This window comes from Pimephales promelas, chromosome 9 (assembly GCF_988280905.1).
Source record: "Pimephales promelas chromosome 9, fPimPro1.hap1.1, whole genome shotgun sequence".
NCBI classification, from domain to species: Eukaryota; Metazoa; Chordata; class Actinopteri; order Cypriniformes; family Leuciscidae; genus Pimephales; species Pimephales promelas.
Genome location: NC_142777.1, coordinates 9,894,085 through 9,918,421, shown reverse-complemented (window position 1 = coordinate 9,918,421; position 24,337 = coordinate 9,894,085). Strand labels below are relative to the sequence as shown.

Sequence of the window (24,337 nt, the reverse complement as noted above, 5' to 3'; positions counted from 1 at the left end):
TGATTTAAATCATGCTAATGCATCTCCACAAATGCCAACATAATTTTCGAATCTATTTAAACAGACTGATCTCATGAAGTAGCGTGTGTATGACACGCCAATTCGTATTTCCATTTTTGGCGTGCCACTGTATCAACACGCATAATCGCTTTTCAGCGTATTTATGAACGCCGTTGACTTAACGTTATTACTGTATATATAAATATATGACTTACCTCCCCGTCCCTAAATCTAACCATCACTGGAGTTAATGGCATTTATGACTGTTCCCTTACCATCCTAGGAAAAAAAAAATATGACTTACCTCAACCCCGTCCCTAAACCTAACCATCACTGGAGTTAATGGCATTTATGACTGTTACCTTACCATCCTAGGAAAGAAAAACATAGCTCCCCAGATGTAGGACATTTGACGGCGTGTACGGACACGCGGAATGACGTGGACGTTAATAGCGTAGACAAACAGGCAGACACGCGGGATACACGCGGATAGCTCAAAATGCGTCGAGATAACACGCCACTTGACTCGAAATTGCCGTGTATGTTTACGCAAAAGTCATGATGTCATGTTGTTTTAAAAGAATGTTTTGCTCAATATTAAACATGTCATCTGTTTCAATGACTTTAGGAAGCTGTTTGTCTGTATACTGTGTGAAGATTACAGTGTGTGAAACGAAAGAGAAGGCAATATGGCAAATACTTTAAACTCCGTGTCCCTCCATGCCCACGTTTCATCACTGGTCACGGACTGGTATGTGTGTGTTATCTTTCTAGGAGTGGAGCATGTACGTTAAGCCCTCAAGATGGCTGGATGCATTCATTGAAATGATTTCTCACTCTCGGCTGTTGCTCTTCATGAGTGAAGAGAGTCAAGCTGCTGAGTTTCGCGGATCAAGTTCTTCTATAAAATAGCCTTGCCCTGTACCCGTGTCTTTCTTCCTAGAGGTGCATGAAGAATATGAGGACTCAATGATTCCTCAAGATCTTGAAGACGGTGGTGAACTGATTAAGAAACTTTCTTCTTCTCTTCCCTTTCTGTCATTCAAATATCTTCCCTATGCATGTTCTTAGCCCGATTATGCTTAATAAACTACTCGCTTACTATCGTAACCTCAGTTCCCTGAGAGAGGAAACGAGTATTGCGTAGCTATACATAGTGGGGGAACTCCTTTTCCTCAATTTACTGAAGCCGATTGTAAAATGCATTTGCAGCTGTACAGCCAGCACACTGGGCATCTGACATGCTCATAGGCTGTGCTGCAGCAACTGCACATCCAATGACACGGGCAACTCTGATGTGTGACCAATGAGCTAGCCTTACGTCAGAGCCGGCCGAGGGGGCGCGACCCCCGAATTCGCCATTATAGCAGGTTTATACGACTGAAGCGACAACTTGACCAGTTTCTCTAGTGGTGCCAGTTACACAATACTTGTTCCCTCTCTCAGGGAACTGAGGTTACGATAGTAACCGAGTAGTTCCCTTTCAAACAGTCACTTTGTATTGAGTAGCTATACACAGTGGGAACACCATGCAAAACGTCGCACCCTGAGTAACTGGTTGTCCTGTCCTGACCCTGAGCTGACAGAACAAGCCATAACCCACTAATATATATGTATACATATATAACCATATATATAATGGACCAGACACCATCAGGCCTGAAGATATATATATATATATATATATATATGGGTATTAAGTGAGGTTATGCTCCTTCCCATTGCAACGTTGGGCAGGGGTGTTTGCCACTTGCTGGCTTTTGAGTTTCAGTGCCTAAAGCCTAGAACATACCAAGCCGACGCCGATGAACTTGCACTGATAAAAGCTGACAGTGTTGTGGTCTTGCGCTGGGGTAAAAAGCTGCACTTGAACACACAGAGATAACTACTGGTGACTGTTAGTTAGAACGCGCGTTCTGCACCTGCGTGTAAATGAGGCTGTTGTGATTGTTAACCAGTTCTTTATTGTTGGCTGTTGTCGCAATACTGTTGAAATGTCATGCGAATGCATGGGCTGCCGTGTTCTGTGTGGCTAAGAAAGTAAACAAGTTGCATTCCGCCAAAGCATGGCTCGTATATGTCTTCCTTTACAACATAACATTTGGCGACAAGGATGGCTTTATCTTTGCCTCCACCTGAGCCATTTCTGCCCCACGCTGGCGAACCTGTTGTGCCGTGGGAGCGATGGTATTTGTCATTTCAGACGTACCTTGTTGCCGCGTGTTTGGATGATGTCTCAACTGAGAGAAAACGCGTGTTTCTCCTCCATTGCCTCGGTGCAAAGGGATTACGGATCTTTCAATCACTCGGCACTGCACAGAAATACTCTGACGCTGTCGCGCAATTAAAGGGACATTTTCAAAAGACTCATAGCATGCTGTTAAAATGCTTAAACTTTAGACAAAGATGCCAAAGATCGGGTGAGTCATCCAGCCAGTTTGTCGCTGATTTAAGAAGTCTCGCTGAGCCATGCAAATTCGGCGCTCTCCATGATGAATTAAAGGGGTCATGACATGAGAAACCAAATTTGCCTTGATCTTTTGGTATACAAGAGATCTATGTATTATTAAAACTTCCTGAAAGTTTCATAGCTTAAGATGTCCTCCCCATTATAAACGAACCATTTATTTAATCAAGCTCAAAATACAGCTCGTTCTGGATCCATGGTATGAAGTGATGTCACGGTACGAAGTGACGTACCAATCGTTTGCATATGACCGCCTCCAGCGCAAGACAACTACGCCTCATTTCGCATCATCGCATGCGTTGTCGTGCAGCGAGTGGGTCTGTTTACAAGATGACTGTGATGCCACGCAGATGTGCTGTTGCTGCTATAGACAAACAACATGTTTGAATACGCTGCCGAATGATCCAGACATCAGGGAAAGCAGTCGGATGCAGTTTATTTGCAGCATATGCAGTGCGTCGATTTAAATGGTGAGTGAGATGAGTGTGACAGGGCATGACAGCAGAGAGCGAGCCCCGGTCGTGCGCGCGCCTTCAAACTCTCTCTCTCTCTCTCAGTATTGGTGTTAACACTGAAGTCTTAAAGGGGAAACACCCCCAAAACAGTTTGAATCAGAGGTGAGAAACAGGGTGCGAAAATGTCATAAATAACTACATTTTTTATTTTTTTTGTACAAAAAACTATACTAATACTACTAATAATAGTAATAATATAATTGCACCTAAGGGAACATAATAAAAAAAAAAAAAACATGTCATGACCCCTTTAATTAGAGATCAACTTAGTGAGAAAACAAGCAGTGCACGAGTCAGAGAGAGACTGTTAATGGAGGATGATGAATTTACGCTGGATTAGGCTCTCACCCTGGCACTCCAAATTGAGGAAGCTACTCAGTGTGCAGCTAAAATAGCAGAGAATAATGCAGCTAAAACTGATGTCACCACTGTACCCGCAAATGCAGTCACTGATGAGAGCCTCCAGTCTGCAGGTGGAATCATCCAGCAAATGCAGCCTCAGTCAAGCCAGCAAAGACGGAAGTGTGGCAACTGTGGCTCCATCATGCCAACAGGTCCCCAGACTGCCCAGCTATTGGCCAAAAGTGTAGGCATTGTGGTAAGCTGCAGGCTTGTGCACAAATCAGAATTGAATTGAATTTGAATTGATGTCAAAAACGGGATCTAGAATTACAATTCAAATTTGAATTTAAGGAATCAGAATTACAATTCAATAAAACTTCAAAGAAATTCACATAGATATTTTAAGTGAAGTGTTTAACAATGTAGCTTTACAATATATGTCAGATATGATTACAGTACATATTATATAAATTATATTAGTTTGAACTACCAGCAATGTTTTCCCCCAGCAATGGATGTTAGAACAATAATAAGTTTGATTTATTGTAATTGTGGTGCCATTTCCCAGAATTAAAAGGAAATTGCTTTACATTGATAAAGTAATCCAAATAAATTAATCTTTAAAAAAATAATAAATAAATTAATAAATTAATTAAATAAATTAATGGGTAACTTATAACAGTGAGCAATTACATTTCCAAATTAAACTTCCTAACCCTGACTGTAGGGGAGTGCGGGGCACAACATAACGCGGGGCTAGTTCTAACACACTTGTTTTAAATACTTCCACATGCTAGCATGACGAAACTTGTATTTACTAATTTCCATTTCAACACTACTGAGAAAAATTTGAGCCAAAATTCAGAGATCTTTGTATGATATCACTGAACATTTATTTAAGTACATTTTTCGTCTCTATTTTTTTTTCTAAATTAAGATTAGAGAAATCTGATATTTTTTTTATCTCTAATCTGTTGTTTAACAGTTGATATAGTTCTTTAATGCTTCGTTAACTATCAGAAGACACTAGCAGGGTTTAAACCCCAGTTGTGCAGTTGGGGCATGTTGTCACACTGCGTTACAATGTGCCCCTGTTAGAAATATGCTATTATATTCTATACTTTTATGAATTCGATTGAGAAAACATGAGAAACATGTAAATAAAGACTGAGAGTCAATGTTCAGAAATGATTAATTATTATTTTGTTATTATAGGCGTATTTTCCTGTGTGTTTGTTGTCATATCAAAAATTTGATTATTTTTAATTATTTAAAAAATGCCATTATTTTATATGAAAAAGTTAATAATTTAAACACTTTAAAAACGTGTATGGAAACGCAATTTTGCATGCCTAAGTTAATTTACGCACAGATGATTACATATACGAATACGAATGCTTAAAGTTGTGCATACATTGACATTGAACATGATATTTGAAGCTGATGTTTTCAGGTGGCCTTTTTATACGTTGGGGAGCACCTTGCAACGTCATCACTGCATTGGCCATGATTGGCTAATTGGTACGCATGGACTTTGGGGTGGTGATGGTGCAGTGGATAAGACACATGCCTTTGGTGTGAGAGACCCGGGTTCGAATCCACTGCGAGACACCAATGTTTCCCTGAACAAGACACTTAACAGCTAGTTGCTCCAGAGGCATGCGACCTCTGACATATATAGCAATTGTAAGTCGCTTTGAATAAAAGCGTCAGCTAAATTAATAAATGTAAATGTTTCAATGCAGCTTCAGTGGGCACTACATGATCCCAGCCGAAATATGTGGGTCTTATCTAGGCAAGTGTTCAGTAATTTAAAAAAAAAAAGAAATAAAAAAATGAAAAAAATTAATCGTTTCTCTAGATAAGACCCTTATTCCTCGGCTGGGATCATTTAGAGCCCTTTGGAGCTGCATTGAAACTGCAATTTGGACCTTTAACCCATTGATTGCCATTTTTGACTGAAGAAAGAAAGACAAAAACATATTGGATGACATGGTGGTTGAGTAAATTATCAGGACATTTTTATTTTTGAAGTGAACTAATCCTTTAAAAACCCCACTGCTAAATTAATATACGCTATTTCTGTGGGATGCTCAAACTGGATACTAAAAAGAAAAACAATTATTTTGTGTGTTTACTTACATACAACAAAAAATCAGTTCCAGATATTAGCAAAGAAATCTGAATTTAATTACTAATAGTAACAGTTCGAAAATTCCAGAGTCAGCAGAAACAAGATGAACGGCAGCTAGAAAATACTGTGTATTGACATTCTGAAATACTGGTTTCTGTAAAAGCGATCAGAACTTACATGAGAATGGAAAGCACTCAGCAACAGAGGAGAAGAATATGGCTGGTGCAGGGGGAGCCCAGTGCTTGTTTATATTGCCTATAAGAAGGATGGTGTACATGTGTGCTCTGCCTCTGAGGGTTTCACGTCAGATGGTTTCCAAATCAACTCTCCCTGGACCATCCGGTGAACAGCTATTCTGACAGTAGTGCAGTTTAGAGATACTGAGGATGTCCAGAGGAACTGTGGGTAATAACACACATACTGAATAAGCATCTGGAAAGTGTAGATAACACACAAGAAAAAAAAATGTGTTTTGTGTATCTGATTTTTACATTGGGCAACTTTCAATTTTATTTTCTCTTTCAGATTGACAAAACAGTATTCATTCTCCAAAGTGTTTCACCAACCGCCCTCTCATATTACCCACTAATCCAACACATATCAATTAAAATTGCATGAAGATTGCTAGAATACATCTGCAAGAAAACATCGATTAAAAAATAAATAAATACATGTGCAAAAAAATAATGACTAATAATTACACTAGGTATTGGTAACTTACTGCCAGGGCTTTATCACAGACATTGAAAGTACAAGTAAAACACCTGTGAAATTTTTTAATGGAAAATGATTTCATATTAATAAAGATAATTGCATTTGTACTATTGTAACTATGTTTACTGACATTTATTGCAAAGGTAGTTGCCTGGGTTAAGATTAAAAAGGAAGTAGCCATTTTGAAGCACTGCCTTATGGGTTTTACTGAAATAATTTAATAAATAAGTGGATGTTGGTTTTGTAAATTGAGTGAGAAAATTGCAAGAGCGCAGTGTCTGTTGTCCAGTAAAATGTTGTCACACAGATTGCTTAGAAAAAAAAATAGCACAAATGCACGACTTGAAAAATAATTACAGTGATAATTGCTTAAGCAAAGATAATTTATGACTAAACAAAAATAATGAGTCAATTATAAAATTCATCTAAGACCCACTAAACAAGCGTTTGAAAGCTTTAAAAATGAATAGAATAACCTGAAATGTGTCTACCTCCAGCTATTTAAACAAGGTATCGATGCAGCATTTAGACGTGCCAGAAGCCAAATTCCTGCTGCCATGTTCTCTCTACACTGCACAGGTCTTCAACCAGAATCCTCTTAGAATCCTTTCTTCATCCGTTAGGGTTAGGACAGCTGGACAGCTGCCAAAACACAGCGCTGGCCAGCTATTCAAGAATGCCAGGTAGGGTGAAGGAATCAGAGTTTCTGATGGACTCTTGTCAAATGTTTGATGTTGTCCCAGAGTTGGTATTGTCTGTTGACATCAGATCTCAGAAAGAGTTAATTACACAGATTCCAAAGCCACGGAGATCAATCTTCATGTTGTAATGAAGCATTAGCTTGAGCTGGAATTGTAGCCTGTCTCTGAAGACTAACAGCCTGCCCTTTCAGCAGCTCATTATATAGAAGCAAGTCTCATGTATTCCCCAAATCCAACAGGACTAAGAGACTAAATATACTAGATGGAACAAAATTGTTAACTAGATGTTTAAATTTTAAGAAAAAAAAATATGAAAAGTTTTCTGAAAAGTTTTTTTCTTTTTTTTTTTCTTTTTTTTTTTTTTTTGCAAAAGTGGTTGCTGTTGCTAATTTGTTTTTAATGTGTTGCTATGTGGTGGCAACTTGCAATTCAATTTAATCCTTAAGAAAAAAAAATGTTTTCCCTCTCGATGGTCCACTTTAGTGTCAACTAACTCTCAAACTAACTGTCAGCTTAATACTAACACTGCTCCATCAACAGACATTCTACTAACTTTGCAACTACTTGTCATATACTATCGCTAACACCTATACCTAACAGTAAACTAATAGTCTGGGAGTTAGTTTACATGTAGTTGCAAAGTTACTTATAGTTAGTATGTATTTTGGACAATAGGTATTTATTAACCTGTTAAGCCAACCCCATTTTTGAAAAATCCCCAGAAATGGCATTCCTGAAACTACGGAGGCGTTGCATTCTCTTGAAGAAAAAAAATCTACTCTGTTTTTCTGAATTAATGAGTTAATTTTTCATGAGAAAAAAAATTGCTCTGTTTTTCTGAATTAATGAGTTAATTTTTCATGAGAAAAAAAAATGTCTCTGTTTTTCTGAATTAATGAGTTATTTTTTCATGAGAAATTTTTTTTTGCTCTGTTTTTCTGAATTAACGAGTTCATTTTTCATGAGAATTTTTTTTTGCTCTGTTTTTCTGAATTAATGAGTTAATTTTTCATAAGAAAAAAGTTTTTCTCTGTTTTTCTGAATTAATGAGTTATTTTTTCATGAGAAAATATTTTTTTCTCTGTTTTTCTGAATTAATGAGTTAATTTTTCGTGAGAAAAAAAGTTTTTGCTCTGTTTTTTTCTGAATTAACTCGTTAATTCAGAAAAACAGAGCAAAAAAAAAAAATTCCATGAAAAATTAACTCGTTAATTCAGAAAAACAGAGCAAATTTTTTTTCCTCATGAAAAATTAACTCGTTAATTCAGAAAAACAGAGTAGATTTTTTTTTTCTTCAAGTGAATGCAATACGCCTTCGTATGAAACAGATACAGTTCATGAACATTTTGTACTAAAAGCACATGATCTAATTTGAAAGCTGACACCTGGCAGTTTATTGTAAATGTAGAACTAATTAGTCATAAGGAAAAACATCATTATAAATGGCTTCAAAATGTTGTAAAGTTATTAGAAATGTATTTTTATGAAACATCTTCATGAAAATCAAATTGAAGTTGGCATTGTATCTAGAAATGCACTGCAGCTCAAGCCACATGTCTGACCATGTTATATTTAAAATTTGAAGATAAGTCTAAAACTCTGCATTTAATTAAATGTTTTTTAAGGTCATGCCATATGAACATTTTGCTTAGACTCTAAAATGCAAAATGGTGTTTATTGTCATCATCTAGCATCTATTCAGTCTATTGACTCTGATTGTTTGTTTTTTGACTCTCTATTGATTGTTTTGTGGTGCAAACGAACCCCATTCATTAGTCAGTCTTCCTGCACACATTCACACCTCTCCAGACTGGTTATGGCTCTAAATATGCTTTTCTTTTGTCTGCATTATAATCACTAACGACTGCCTATTCACACTGTTTTAATCCCTCATTTCTTTTATCAAAGTTTTCACTTCACATTTGAAACCTTATCAACTGTCCTTTTTTTTAAAAATAAACACTTCAGTAAGCATTCATATTTAGAAAAAAATAACAGATGGGTGGCAGGTGCACCTAAGCTAGCAAGCATATTAGCTTAGCACACCATCAATAGATGACAATTTATGAGATTAAAACGTCTCGGTTACGTATGTAACCCTCGTTCCCTGAGTACAGGGAACGGAGACGTGTCGTCGGGGAGTTCCCTGATGAATTGGGATCACGCTAGGGAGCCTGATTACCTCTGATAGAATTAACAACGAGCCAATAACTATTGTCATTCAATCTTTGCATTCCGCGAGCCGCCTACAAGCGCGGATATAAACGTGTATAACGTGTCGTTGGGGAGTTCCCTGACGTATTGGGATCCCTAATAAAACACCATGGTGCTGGCCCCTTCCAGAGCCCAGCGACGCTACCCACGCAGTTTCAGAAATAATGGTAGCTAGCTAGAAGTCACACTGCTGTTCCGCAAGACCCAATCAGTGGACATTGGATAACACTGAGAAAGCGTGCCCAACCTGAAGAAGGGGAAGGGAACGCTGCGGAAGCCAGCCGCCTGAAGAAGGCCTGGAATACACATGTACTAGCCCAGGGGGATAGTGAAACATATGGCAGGCCCTGAGGTAGTCTCAATCCAAAGGAATGGGAGCGTACTCAACAGGGACGACAGAACGAGTCTGTCAAGGGGAAGACACGGCTGGACTGCACATGGCATAATGGGTCACCGAAGAGACCACTGGGCATAACACCCAGTCTACACAACAAGTCCCATAGAGGTAGTACACCTGGCGCCTGGCGGTCCGCCACGTCAGGCACCGGAGGAGTGATGGAGGAACTCCCGAGACTAACCAATGTAGGGCGCCAACGGAGCAGAAGACGTACGTATCCGGCTGAGGCACGGAGTGGCGTAGCAAGCTGACACAACCTAGTCCCTCGCACCACTTGCCGTAGCGAGTACTTGGGAGGAAACAGGTTCCACACGTAGGCTATAGAATCTAGTGAACATGTTCGGTGTCGCCCAGCCCGCAGCTCTACAGATGTCTGTCAGTGAGGCGCCTTGAGCCAAAGCCCAGGAGGCGGCAACAACTCTCGTGGAGTGAGCACGCAACCTGGGAGGACAAGGCTCACCCGTAGCTTCATACGCTCGGGTGATAGCATCCACTAACCAGTGGGCTAACCTCTGCTTGAAAGCATAGAGGGGCCTCATAGAGGTAGATCTAGCAGAAGTGATGGTGTTTACCACTGCCTGTGGTAGATCACCTAGAACCTCCGCGTCCCGTCCAGGGACCAGACATGGAGTTTCCAGAGGTCTGGACGCGGGTGCCATAGAGTGCCCCATATCTGAGAAAGAAGGTCCTTCCTCAGAGGAATCGGCCAAGGAGGGGCTGTCGCGAGGAGCATGAGTTCCGAGAACCAAGTCCTGGTGGGCCAATACGGCGCCACTAACAGGACCTGCTCCTCGTCCTCCCTGACCTTGCACAGTGTCTGTGCAAGAAGGCTCACTGGGGGAAACACATACTTGCGCAGGTCCCGGGGCCAGCTGTGGGCCAGGGCGTCTGTGCCGAGGGTCCCCTCGGACAGGGAGTAAAACCACTGGCAGTGGGTCGTGTCTAGAGAAGCAAACAGGTCTACCTGTGTGACTCCGAAAACACTCCAGATCAGCTGAACCACCTGGGGGTGGATTCGCCATTCTCCTGGCAGGGGAGGCAACTGTGAAAGCTCGTCTGCCACACGGTTGAGCACCCCTGGAGCATGAGTGGCACAAAGCGACCTCAGATGTTTATGACTCCACAGGAGGAGGTGGGAGGCGGCAGACGGATGCAGAAAAGAGAAAAATAGCCAAAGCTCGATTTACAACGATTGAAAATTCTAGACACGAGGGGACCAAATACAGTCTAGGGGAACTTGTTATTAATGTTAAAAAACCTCAGAAAATGAAAATTTCATGTCGGGGACCTTTAAACATATATATTGTTGTGTGAGGAAATGTCTAAGAAAGACAAGAAAATCTTGGATGACGTGGGAGTAAGTAAATTATCAGGAAATTTTCATACTTAAGTAATCCTATAAATTGTAAAAACATACCTAATTAGTTTGTGGTTCCCATCTATATGCCACATGGCATTAGGTGCTGGAACGAAATACTGTCGTCGTCTTATTGTGCGTAGCGACAAGGCTCGTAGCTGTGTTCCCTGTGGATCCACTCTCAGCAGGGACTTGTATACTAATTTCAACTAATATAACAGACTTTCAACTAATATAACAAAAGAGAAAAATAACAACAACAAAAAAAATCTTAATCTTACCTGTATAATTTCTCTGACAACCGAAGATCGCATTTGCCTGTTTCAGAAATTACATCATGTAATGGTGTCCAGGTATAAGTATGGCCAATTGTATCATTTTACATTAAGATGAACAAGTCTTACCTTGTACTTTAACACCTCTTGAGCTCAAGTGGCCATGCATCATACGGTAGCCAGAGTTGGGGTAGAGGTTCTGGATTTCTGCTACAGTTCTGTCCAGATCATCATTTGATATGTCAGTCTATAGGTCAGATACTCTGCAATAATGGGAAAACAATGGCATTTACATTTAATTATTTAGCTGAAGCTTTTATCCAAAGCAACTTACAATTGCTATGTCAGAGGTCACACGCCTCTGGAGCAACTAGGGGTTAAGTGTCTTGCTCAGGGACACATTGGTGTCTCACAGTGGATTCGAACCCGGGTCTCTCACACCAAAGGCATGTGTCTTATCCACTTATCCTAAACAGGTATGGAAAGTAAATTAAAAACAAAATTTTAGCCACAAAGACAGAAACTAGTTTCAAACTAATTTAGAAAGAACTTGAAGCATGCAAGTTCTGTGGGACTTCATTATCTTCTTGTGCTTCTAATACAGTAAATTTACAGCTGGTTTTTCACACACATTTCTTAAGTTAATGTTAGTCCCAGACTAAAATACAAATTCGAGTAGAAAATAACTTGGACTGACATATCTTAAAGATGAACTGAACTGAAAAAAAATCGACATTGAAAACGTGTTGTTTGTGACAATTAAAAGTAAATTACACTAAACATTTTTATAAAAAAATACTAATATAGCTTTTTTTAAGCAACGCAAAATTGCGCTTGTTAGCGCTGGCAATTTCGATGACGTCACTGGCACGGTAGGACCCGCGGAGCTGCATAGACAACAGCTGTAGGTCCTATATACACAGACGAAAATGAGCACTTTTAACGGCATGGATTACGCATTTGAGCCCGTGAGGGACAGGCCGGTAGTATCTGACAACCACCACATGGAGGACGATCAGTTTCAGGCTTCACTTACAGTACAGGATCGTTTGGGGGGAAGTGACTGTGAGCGCGAGCGCTGTGGAGCATGGGCATGCATACTGCACCGGAGTCGATCTGTTGCAGAGAGGTCAACCTGGAACATTTATTGATCGGCGAAAAATGCATCACCATGCACCGTTCATTCCGGATGCTGTTCGGTGAGAGAAACGTGTTGGGGGCTATGCTGTCTATAATGGATGTCCGAGCTGAGACGCGAGCGCGGAGCGCCCCATCAGTAGCAGGGTATTTTACGATTAGGTGAGCTGGGCTAACTTGTTACACTTTTCTCAGACTGTTTAGATTAACAGCGTACTGCCAGTTCACTCTATGGGCGAGGGTGCATTTAGAAAGAAGAATCCCATCCTTTACCGTGAACTATACATCAGGAATCTTTTCCCCTCAGCCGAATATCAAGGATTCGTGTAACGTTAACGTGATGCGTTGAACTTGTAACTTGTGTAACGTTAAATAAAAACATTTAATGCAGACATTTTCAGTACGTTTCGTCAATGAGTACGTTTCATGTACTCATTGACGAAAGTACATATCTCTAGATAGTGTGTCGCTAAAAATTCTGTTTCCTCAGCCATGTCAGTTAGCCTCAGACTGTTTACAAGCTATGGCTGTTCTGCTGGTGCAGGTAGGCAACGGAGTGGCTTACCATGCCAGTGACGTAGTCGAATGTTGAAATCCAATATGGAGGCGCCCGTGTAACAAAAACAACACTTTCAATGTACCATTTTATCCCTTTTAACAAATTCTGCCATTTTAAAAATTGTACCAATGATAATAAATAAAATACATCTGTTATGTCACCTTTTCTCAAATTTCAGTTCAGTTCATCTTTAAAATATGCCAGTATCACTGTCTCAAGATTCACACCAGTAATGTTTTACCTTAGGCATTTTTATAAAGCTGCTTAAATATACAGGTTCTAGCTTATTTAACTAACAGCAATTTAGGGATAACGCACAAAACGACTTACCTTTTTCAATATTCACGCATTCAACGACGTATGGTCATCTCCGAAACGCCAAACAATCTTGCGATTTCCGCAGCCTTTATACCTCGCAGTAGATATGCCTCGATGGTCTCTGCTGGGATGTTTTGACTTGGTCTCCCTGGCAATGGCGTTCCTCTGACTTTTTGCACCTGCCTCAGTACCTTGCAATCGCAACAGGTTTGCAATCGCAACGTTGTTGACCTCGGTGTCTGTAAGGGCCAATATTTCCCCCATTCTCTCAATAATATATTCCAATAAAACCTTTTCATCAACGTTTCCCAAGGAAATTTGTGCAGCCATTTTGAGAGTTTGATTTATTATTTAAAGGTGCATTGCGCAACATTTCATGTTAAAAATAGTCGTTTTCTAACCCATACATACTTAAACAATCACCTGATGGGCTGAATGAGCCCTTCTCTGATCACTGCGATCGCCTCTATAATCCCTAAAAATAAATGAGAGGGATTCGGGCTCGAATCTGAGACTGGGCGTGACGTCATGTGCGTTAACGCTCGCCTGGCTATGTGCCTATGTCTTGCAGGTTTAGTGTATTCAATTCCATTCTCCGTATCAGAGAAGACTACTCGAGCGACACAACTTTAGTCAACTTTCCACAAAGGTAGAAGATGGATTCAAAGGGGCTGTTTACACGCACTTCATGCGTTTTCTGTGATCGGATAGCTTGCCCTCCGAAACGCATTTGAGATGGATTTGAACCCGATCGCTCAAATCACGTGAGGACGTCTGGGCCACATTTCAGACGAAACTGGACCGCATTCCAGACAAAACTGGACACGTGTAAATGCATCTGGTTGTTGAAACCAGGCTATATGTCATGTTGTTTTAGTCATATATGATGAGACGCATCACCTCAGATGAGCAGCTGAGCGTCTATTCATAAAGCCAGCTCGACGCAATCTATCGCAAATCAAAGTGAAAGTAAGTCGCAGACGCACTACCATCTTCACTAAAAGTAAAGAAATGAAATAATAATACAGATTTGACTCGCTTTTGCAGCCAGCCTCATGTAGCCACTCAATGAATTGCAGTTCAATTCACTTCCGTGTTGGCTCAAGAGAGAGACGGGGAGGTTGCCCCTTGCCCATAACCCATAACTCTCATAAGCCAAGAGTTCACACAAAACATTTCAACATGAAAGCACACAAGCTGCATGCTACACAGCACAAGACAAAAAATGAAACTACATGAAACAAGGCACACAGTCAAGACAAAACAGGAGTGTCAAGACTGTCACGAAACCAAGAAATAGACTAGAAGCGACAGATCCCTGACAAAACAATTGCGTTCATTCTTACAAAATTTCTCGTGCTGCCTGTCAGATGCAATCCATCCATGAAAAAAATATATTAAAAAACATTTTACAGTTTATTTAGTAATTGTTTAAGCCTCTCGGATTTACGCAATTCATGTGGCTCATACTTTTCAGGTCAGAAAATACAGAAATCTGTACAAATACAAAAAATCTAATTCCTGATAGTTAATTTTTTTTGCTTAACTATCCCTTTAAGAAGTACTGTTAATGACTGGAAATTTCCATTTTCTTGGATCTTTGAAATGTTTCTAGCATTGATCCTAAAGCCTAAAGTTCTTTTGGCAAGGTTGTTAATTAAGTTGGCTGACAATAGCCGTAAAACCTCACCTAAAGCATGTTGTGTTATTTAGCATGATATCAGGTATTTTTTATTCTTATTTTATGAGACTATTATAGCCTGCTGTTCAACCCAACATAGAGGCCCATAAAAGCAGATAGCACCATTCTTTAGAGACATCCAAACCCTTCCAAGAGCCTTTATCAACTTCAAGACAATAGTAACCTCAATATCACCCTTTTTGAAATATTCCAGAGTATTTCCCATCTCTCTTGCCTCTCCTATGGAAACAATTATCATGGGTTCTTCTCCTCAACTCCTGTTACACTACACACAAAATCACTTTTTCAGGCATGGACATTCAAGGCTGGTTCTCAGCAGAGGTCCTAGGTGGGAACACAAGTGGTCTTAGCCCTGTGAGGCAGGTGGGAGTTATTAAAAGCGTGCAGTTGCCAAATCCGTTCACAGTTTTCATCTGGAAGTGATGAAGTGTTGTATGGCAGGGCACCACCTGTTGGCGCGTCTACTGAGCCCTGGGAACAAGGCGAGGGTTTTCTTCCCTCAGGAACTGGAGGACTTGACATGAAACACATACCAGTCACTTTTGCTTAGAGGTTCTTGGTGTGTTTTTGTTTGCTGGGTTTGATATATTGATGCATGTCTTCATTATAATGTATTGAGACTGAAGCATTGAACAACACAAAAAACATTATTGTTTCTTTCCAGCTTGGTTAGGTCATTAGCAATCACTTCAATGGACACTTTCCACAGTTATTAACATCATACATCTAGCAAAGTTGAATACATTTTTATTTATATATATCATATAAGCTATCAACTATGACAACTTTCACTTCTGGGAACCCTGGAAAAGGGTCCATGATCTAGACTCTGTTGACATGCTGATTATCATTGAAAAAGAAAAATATTTTGAAAAATTCCTTACAAAAATGATTACTTTTTTTTTCACTGGATTTGATTTCTATGCTTGATTACTAGTAACTCCCATCAGTCTGCAATTCTTTGCCGACTTATATACTTACACACTTTAAGCATATATATATATATATATTAGGGCTGTCAAAAATAGCGCGTTAACGACGTTAATTCGTTGTTTGTCGTTAATTACGTCAATTTTTTTAACGCATTTCACGCATGCGCAGTGTGACAAATTATTCAGGTCAGGAAAGTGATTGGGAAGGGAGCAAGAGGCGAGATGGAGCAAGGTGAGCAAAGTGGGCCTATTGATGGATTCAAATTTAAAAAGAATGATGATGGTACAGTTAACAAGTACAAGGTTATTTGCAAGATTTGTAACAAGGAGTTTCAATTTCACAGGAGCTGTTCAAGCTTGAGGTACCATGTCAACGCCAAACATGCGTTTGCTGGGTCGTCAAGTTCAGCAAGTGGTTCGCGCCAGACCACGCTGAATTTTCGCGGGCCATTAACAAAATCAACCTCAGATAATTTGACCAACAAAATAGCAAAATGGATTGCAAAGGATTGTAGACCCGTTAACATTGTAGAAGACTCGGGTTTCATTGATGTTTTGCGAGTGGCGTCTCAAGACTCATCCTACAGGCCACCGTCAAGAGCCACAGTTATGACGAAAATCCACGAGCTCTATCAAAACGAAAAAGAAAAAAGGAAAGAGGTCTTGGCTAAAGTAAATCATATCGCCCTGACAGGAGACCATTGGACATCATTGAATAACAACAATTACCTCGGAGTAACTGCACATTTCATCAGTGACACATGGGAACTGAAATCTTTTGCGCTGACTATATTAAAAACTGAGGAGCGTCACTTTGCGGAGGCTTGTAAAGAACAGTTCTTGTCTGTTGCACGTAAGTGGGACATCGAGGGCAAGACGACAACAATTGGGACTGACAGTGCACGCAACATGGTTGCCGCAATTCGACTTACACGCTATGAACACATGAACTGTGTCGCTCACATGGTGCAGAGAAGTGTCACGGTGAGTCTTGCTGACAGCGGCTTTGTAAATGCTTTGGCGAAGGCTCGCAAAGTTGTCGGTCATTTTAAGCATAGCCCAGCAAATGCTGCGGAGCTTCAAGCACAACAAGTCAGCCTGGGAAAGAAGCAAGAGCCATTGATCCAGGATGTTCCAACACGTTGGAATTCGACGCTGGAAATGGTCAAGCGCGTGAGCAGAAAAAAAGAGGCTGTCATCGCAGCCCTGGACAAACAGGATCACAAACTCGTTTTGCCGACCGCAGCAGAGTGGGATAAACTGCAGAGGCTGGAGACACTTCTAGAGCCATGCAGGTAAATCAGTCTGTAACTTATTAAATAACATTGCTTTGATTATTTCCTGGAATTAATTAAACCAAGTCAAATATCAATAACATGTATGTAAATAATAATAATTATAATGATAATGATAATGATGATAATAATAATGATATTTTGATAACCACTGTTCAAATAATAGACTGTCTCTGTGTGCATGTGTGTGCGTAGGTATGTAACTGAGCTCCTGGGTGGAGAGGCCTATGTCTCCTGTTCTGTGGTACTACCTTCTCTCTGTCACTTGCGTCTCAAGATGGAAGCCTGTGATGAGGACCCTGCATATGTGGTGAGATTCAAGACCAAGTTCAAGGAGGACCTAGCATCCCGTCAAGAACAGCTCAACAATGCATGGCTCCAGATTGCTACAGTTTTGGATCCTCGTTTCAAAGACTTGAAATGCCTGCCTAAGACAGACAGGGAAGCGGTGTGGACCACACTTGAACGGATGCTGCAACAAGAATCACCCAGAATCAGCCTTCTGCAAATGGGCTCAGATTCTGAATCAGAAGATGAAGAGGTCCAACCTGCCATACAGAGGTACAGAGCAGAGCCCACCATTAAATTGGAGGACTGCCCCTTGAGGTGGTGGGCATCTCATTCGGGAGCCCATGAGAAGCTGGCCTCACTAGCTCACAAATATCTAGCCACTCCTGCAACCACTGTTCCCTGTGAACGACTTTTCTCAGTTGCAGGTCACATTGTGAACAAGAAAAGATCAGCTTTACTTTCAGAAAACGTGAACAAGTTAGTTTGCCTCAGCAACTGGCTGAAAGATGATGAAGCTCAGTAGATTTAAAAGGTGATGTTCAAACAAAAAGACCAGTTTCAGTGCAACATGTTATAGTAGTTAGCAACTGGATTTTTGAGCAACTGGATTAAAGAATGGAGGAAAAGTTAAAAGATTGTTCTTTCTTTGGTTTGATAAAAAGTTTTATTTGAAAATGTTTTTTTCCACATAAAAACGCAACAGATGACTCAAATTGTGCAAAAATATGGTAGGTCACTGTTATGATTTGACTACATTTATTGCTTTCTCTGTTCAATTGAATGCTGTAAATTGTACATCCTGGTTAAGAGAAAAGCGATGGGACAGCTTGATTTAAACCACCATTATTGGCTGTGTTAATAAACAGACATATTATGAAAATTATATGTCTTGTCTTTTTTTTTTATCTTTTGGTATGCATTTCAGAAAAAAAATGGTTAGGATTCAGGTGTAATTGCAAATAGTGATTAATCATGATTAATCCACAAAAAATTCTGATTAATTTGATTAAAAATTTTAATCATTTGACAGCCCTAATATATATATTGCTTAAAATACAACTGTGGAAACACCACACCATTTTGGAATCTAACTCATCCAGAATTTTTTTTTATGCAATATCCCAAAATGCACATAAAAATAATTTGATGGAAACATAGTTACTGATGAATGAGCTATCAAAACCAGCAGATGGAAAGCTGTACTTTTCAGTAAAAATATCATAATTAAGTGAACTTGGCTGGCTTTTTGGCCACATTCTCAACTAAAGACCCTCATATACCAAAAGGAAGAGCGTGTGTACATGCATAAGCAGCAAGAGTTACGGGACCCAGATAACAGAGATCTACATGCAGGCAAATCTGTAAGGGTGATCATGACAGCCCAGCAGCCTCATCAGGCCATGGATTATATTCTTCTGGAAATGCTCGACTGATCATCCCAGCTGCTCAGACTTATCATGCCAAGAGTTGTTGTTCTGGCTAGGGTCCACTGTCCAGGAGAGAAAAACCAGCAGCTGGTCTTTGTTATACATATTTCCATTTCCTCAGTTCTTCAAGAGAGGAACCAAACCACCTTGTTGAATCTGGGCTAATGCATGTTGCAGCAAATGAGATGTGGGTGCGTTGTGTGATCATATAGCCCCATGATTGACGAACTTTGTTGGCAGTTCTAAACACATTTTTGAGGATTTTTTAAGTTTAAAAACAAAAAAATTGTGTAGTTCGAAAAGTCAAAACATTTGTGTTGTGTAAAGCTCAATGGTTGTTCATCCAAGAGTAAGGCCCGTCCACACTACTGCGTTTTCGTTTAAAAAATGGAGGATTAAAACGAATATGATCTCCATCCACAGCAGGGGGGGGGGGGTGGATTTTATCTTAAATGGCACCATTTATTTTAAAGTATTACAGCTGTATCTTAAATGGCATCTTTTTAATGAATGAAAGCCAGTATCACTAATATTATCCTGATATCTCGATGAAAATTATTTTCCAAAAATTTTTATAAAAAGCCTGAAAAAATATTTAAAAAAAAATTAAGTAAACTTAAGACAATCCTCATTTAACCCATAATGAATATCACATTTAACTGTACCATAAAGAAATTGAATAAGGTTATAAAACAGTGTGCCCTGCATACATTATAGATTAATCCTTATCAAAGCTACAAGCATTCTTTAGTCTTTATTCTTTAAGTGCAGTTAGTAATTTTCTGTCCCCTCTGTTCTTTAGGTCAACTTTACTGACAGACAGAATTAATGGCCCTGTCACTTTAAGATCTGTCGCTGACAGTCTGTGGTCGCTTCTGACAGGATCTCACGCATCTCATTCTCTCACTACTATTTACTTCAACTCATTTAAGACTGTTCTTGAGAGGATACTCAACAAAATAGACATTCTGGCATACATGTGTGTGTTATTGTTCGTTCAAGCGCGAAAGAGAACTCGATATACTGGCGCGCGTCTTTCTGAGTGTCGTGTGTGTGTGTGTGTGTGTGTGTGTGTGTGACATGTCCGCATAGGAAATTACACCCATAGGTAAGACATCATCCCGAGCTTTATGAACTTGCGCTGGCTTTCACCGACGACACTTTCGTGAAGTATGGATCTCAATCACACGTTGTTGCTAGGACCCGCCCTGCTCTGCTTCTGATAGGCTTGTAAAGTGTTAGAGCTGCATTGCTCTCATATGATTGGTAGGTGAAATCAATTGACCGCATTCAAGTTCACAATTTTTTCCCCCTCACGCCCCTACGCCGGAGATCCGGCACGGTGCCGGAGTACTTTAAGCCCTGTTTATCTGCGACCATTCACCAACACTGGGGATGCGCGTGCCGGTGTGAACAGTGGCTGACGAATCAGGGAAGGACACGTCTTGACTGATGGCACCGAATCATAGAGTCGAGTCATCGTTTCTAAACTCCTGCATTTTGTCCCGTATACACTAAAACGCCCTCCGGAGATTCAAAGCGCAAAACGGAGCTGCAGCGTTTCTAAACTTCTCCATTTTAGGTCTTAATTTTTTCCGTTTTAGTCTGGACGGGAGGTGCAAACGTAGCAAAAGGTCTCCATTTTTAAACGAAAACGCAGTAGTGTGGACGGGGCCTAAGGGATGCTTCCACAGGACAGATGTTTGCGATAGACCAGTCTTCGTCCTGGAGTACCCCTAGCACTGAACATTTTAGATGTCTCACTAATCAAACACACATGATTCAACTCACCAGCTCATTAGTGAAGACACAAAGACCTTCGTTTGTCTTTGGAACACAAATGAAGATATTTTTTATTAAATTTGAGAGGTGCTACTGCTACATAGGCTCCTAAGGGATCAAAACTTGACGGCCCAGAAAGTCATTGTAGAAAATGTTTGAACTTTGATTAACGGCGATATTTTTTTATCTCCCGATAAGAGTCTCACGTTAACGCGGCCCAGCACTAGAAAATTTTCACTTGACAGACAACAAAATGTGCCAAAAATATAATTTGCTGGGTCAAAAAATTTGTCCAGTGGTTGCGCACTTCAGAGCCAGGGAGTGAATTGTTCTATTTTGCACAACCCTGATATCTGGAAAGACAAAAGATGTGAGAACCTAGGGCAATGGTCAAAGACGTCCATCTAGTGCATCTATACAAGCAATGTGGAGGAATGCACAAATGTGTTCTGTGTGTAAAAAGATTCAATGTCTGAATGTATAATGTAAATTTATGGCGGAGATTGGATTCAACACTTTGTCTTTAAGGACCCAAGCACCGTAAAATACTACTTCGCAGACATACACTGTGGCAAGAGGCATCAAACTAATTTTTTACTTGTTATTACAGCCTCATTGCAGCCATGATTGCATTTAAGAATGGGCAGGAAGTTGTGAATAGACTAGGTTACTGAAATCGTTAGAGATAAGTAACTAAATATAGTTAGAAAAAAGTACTGTATCTTACCTTATAATAATGAAAAGAAATATTAGTTCTCATGTATTTCAACTAAAATTATAATAAAAAAAATAGAAAAGAGAATATATTTTTAATTATTTTAATTTAATATTTTAATTTGATTGATTTAGCCTAAGCCACAGCCTCCTGCAATACCACTGCTGTCAACACTTTGGCAAATATTTCTCTACCTAACTGAGATTTCAACATTGCAAGATCGAAACACGACACATACTGTAAGTTTCTCCACGGGTAAAGACAGCATTATTATACATAATGATAAACCTCAAACTTGCTGATGCAGATCAATACATATATGTCAGTGAAAATAAATTCATTAAAAGCAAAGTAAATATGTTAGAAGGGGTAGAGGATGGAGAGAAATGAAGCCCACTAAAACAAAGAAGCATTCATTCTCAAGTCTTCATGTGTCTTCTGTAAACAAATATTAACAGAGCATTCAAGCAATTTGGCCTCCCCTCAGGACGTTCTTCTATCTTCTTTATCACACGGAATTGCTCACAACATTACCATTAATCCTCCTTCCCTCTGTTTGGATAGCTATACCACTTCTGGTTCCATCAACCCCTTGGAGAACTTCCCCTACCACACTTCTACAGGTTGTAAATGAACTTGCCACACACTTGAGAGAAGACAGAATTGATGATGCATCGCTTCTATGGAAATTAATGAGCATCTAGAAGTGTAATGGATGGCCCTCACTGAGAAGATAGTGAATTATCAGAGTTTATTGCCCACAGCTAAGAGTCTTTCACATCCAATAACGTTGTCCAACAATCTCTGGTTTAATTCACTAATTAAACTGTTAATTCTCCACTGCTGAGACCTCAGACTAAAATGAAAGGTATCTCAAGCAAAGGTACCCTGGAAGTCTTTACAATACCCTGTTGGTGAGGACTTGGGTTTTCAAAGCGGAATCGGATGCAAGTCATCACACATTCAATATACCTAATTATAATTGCAAACTGACTACGTAAATAAATATAAACATTAGAAGCTGCTGAATGCTTTATTGAATCCATTTGGGTAATTTGGAACAGAGACTAAATAATAGGCTTCCATTATTACAGGAAGTCACAAGCTGTATTATTATTCCAGTTGATAATGACTAAAACAGCCAGTAGATATGAAAATGACTCAAGTAATCTAAAAATAGTCTGTTTTTATTGCAGTAATAAAGGTTGTGCCTCTGAGGAAATCACCCATCTGGTCGCAATTTAAAGTTATTAGCAGTGTGTGACTAAATACTGCTTATCGAAGGAGAGCTCCGAAAGATTAACTTAACTTGCAGCCAAACAAATAATTGCACTCTACCAAGGGTCTCCTTGTTTTTATTCAAAACAGGGCCATAATTTGTATGTTCTCATCTTGCCCTCAACAAGCTCTGCTGCGTCTCAAGGAACCTTTGAAGGCCCACTGAATTGCCTTGGAATGCGCAGCTTTGTATGATGTTAAGATGGTACATATTGAATGGCTCCTCCCCCTTTTCAAATAGCCAATAGCGTTTAGCATAGGGGGCGGGACACTTTAGATTCTATAGAGCATTTGATTGGACAGAAGATGTGATGGGACGCTAAAGTCCACGGTGATGTCATAAAAATCCGTGATCCATTTTGGCGGAAGTGCGAGACTGTAAGTTTTGATTACTTATATCTCCTAAATGCAAATTTTGTCATTGTTTTGACAGAACACCAGCTTATTCATAACCTTAAGAATAACATATTCACAATGAAATCTAAAAAACGTAACTTTTTATTCCAGGGGGCCTGGATAAGAATTGGCATCAGGGTTTAACAGTAGCCATATCTAAAGTGGCGTACTAGAAACTGCATTTTACATTTGAATATTTTTGTTTATAAATTTATATAACTGTCCAGAAGTTATACGAGTTGCAATTTTAAAAATGCATTGTGTTTCAATTTACAATTTATTTGCAAACCCAAATTTTACTTGCATTTGGCTTTGGCAAATGTTTTTTGGGCCCTGCTAGGCATACAGTATTTACCACAGAAATGAAAGCTTTAACGTAAGTTCTACCGTGAAGACTCAATTGTTATGTCACTTATTACCAGTGTTGTCAAGTAACGCATTAAAAAAAGTAATGCATTATGTATTACTTTTTGCTGTAACGTAGTGTAAAGGCCTCATTATGCTTCTGTGTCAACTCCACGGCGTAGCTACGTCGTCACCACTACGGCGGCGTGGCCGTTTTATGCTTCTCCGTGAGGTTGTGGTGCATCGCGGTGCATTTTGCCGCCAGAACGCTAGGGGGGTTTGAGAATGTCTTTGGTTCCGTGCGCCGCGAGCGAAAGAGAAAGAATGTTGTTTTTGCAGCTGCCAGCTAGAGCCAATCGACGTTGAATAACGAGACGACACAAACTTTATCCCCACAGAATCAACACGGATGTCCAGGACCCACAGACAGTAAAATAAAGGTTCCATCCGAGCTGGCATAACGATACCTGTTCGGAATGACTTGAAGGATTTTTTTCAGTCTCCACATGGAACTGAACAAATGTCTATTTATTGATTGATTAAAGTTTATTGCAAGCAAAAAAGAAAGAAAAGAATATATATATATATATATATATATATATATATATATATATATATACATATATAATACATAGACATATATATTAACAATGAAATAAAAAACAGTTTATTTTTTGTTTAATTCTTTATTTACTTTCTTTATAAGAGTATTATAATTATCAGAACGAGGGTGCAAATGTTAAAAATAGCGCTAATAGCGGGAGGGGGAAATCGGAAAAGCTACACTCCTGAATTGATGTATAATCTGACCAATCAAAGCCCTTGCTGTCTGCGTCGCCTCGACGCGTAGTTACAAATTTTTGGAGGTGCACGTCGAGCTACGGCGGAGGGGTCGGAGAGGGGTTCGCGTCGACGGATAGGGGTCTGCGGGGGTACACCGTCGATTCAACGCAGAAGCAAAAAACAGGCTTAAGGCATTACTAATTAATTTTCAGTGATATTTTACTCAGTACATGTTCAGCAAAGCTTGCGTTAAAACCATAG

General features: G+C 39.8%; 1 long non-coding RNA gene across 1 annotated transcript in view; it reads right to left on the bottom strand.

Moving 5' to 3' along the window:
• Positions 1-3,206: 3,206 nt before the first annotated feature.
• Positions 3,207-24,337, bottom strand: part of LOC148977510 (uncharacterized) — a 69,985-nt gene continuing 48,854 nt past the window's right edge. Inside the window, exons 4-7 of the long non-coding RNA XR_016169641.1 lie at positions 11,246-11,379; positions 11,123-11,159; positions 5,636-5,857; positions 3,207-3,553 (exon numbers count right to left, since the gene is read on the bottom strand). This is a non-coding gene — a long non-coding RNA (uncharacterized LOC148977510). The remainder of the gene's footprint in view (positions 3,554-5,635; positions 5,858-11,122; positions 11,160-11,245; positions 11,380-24,337) is intronic.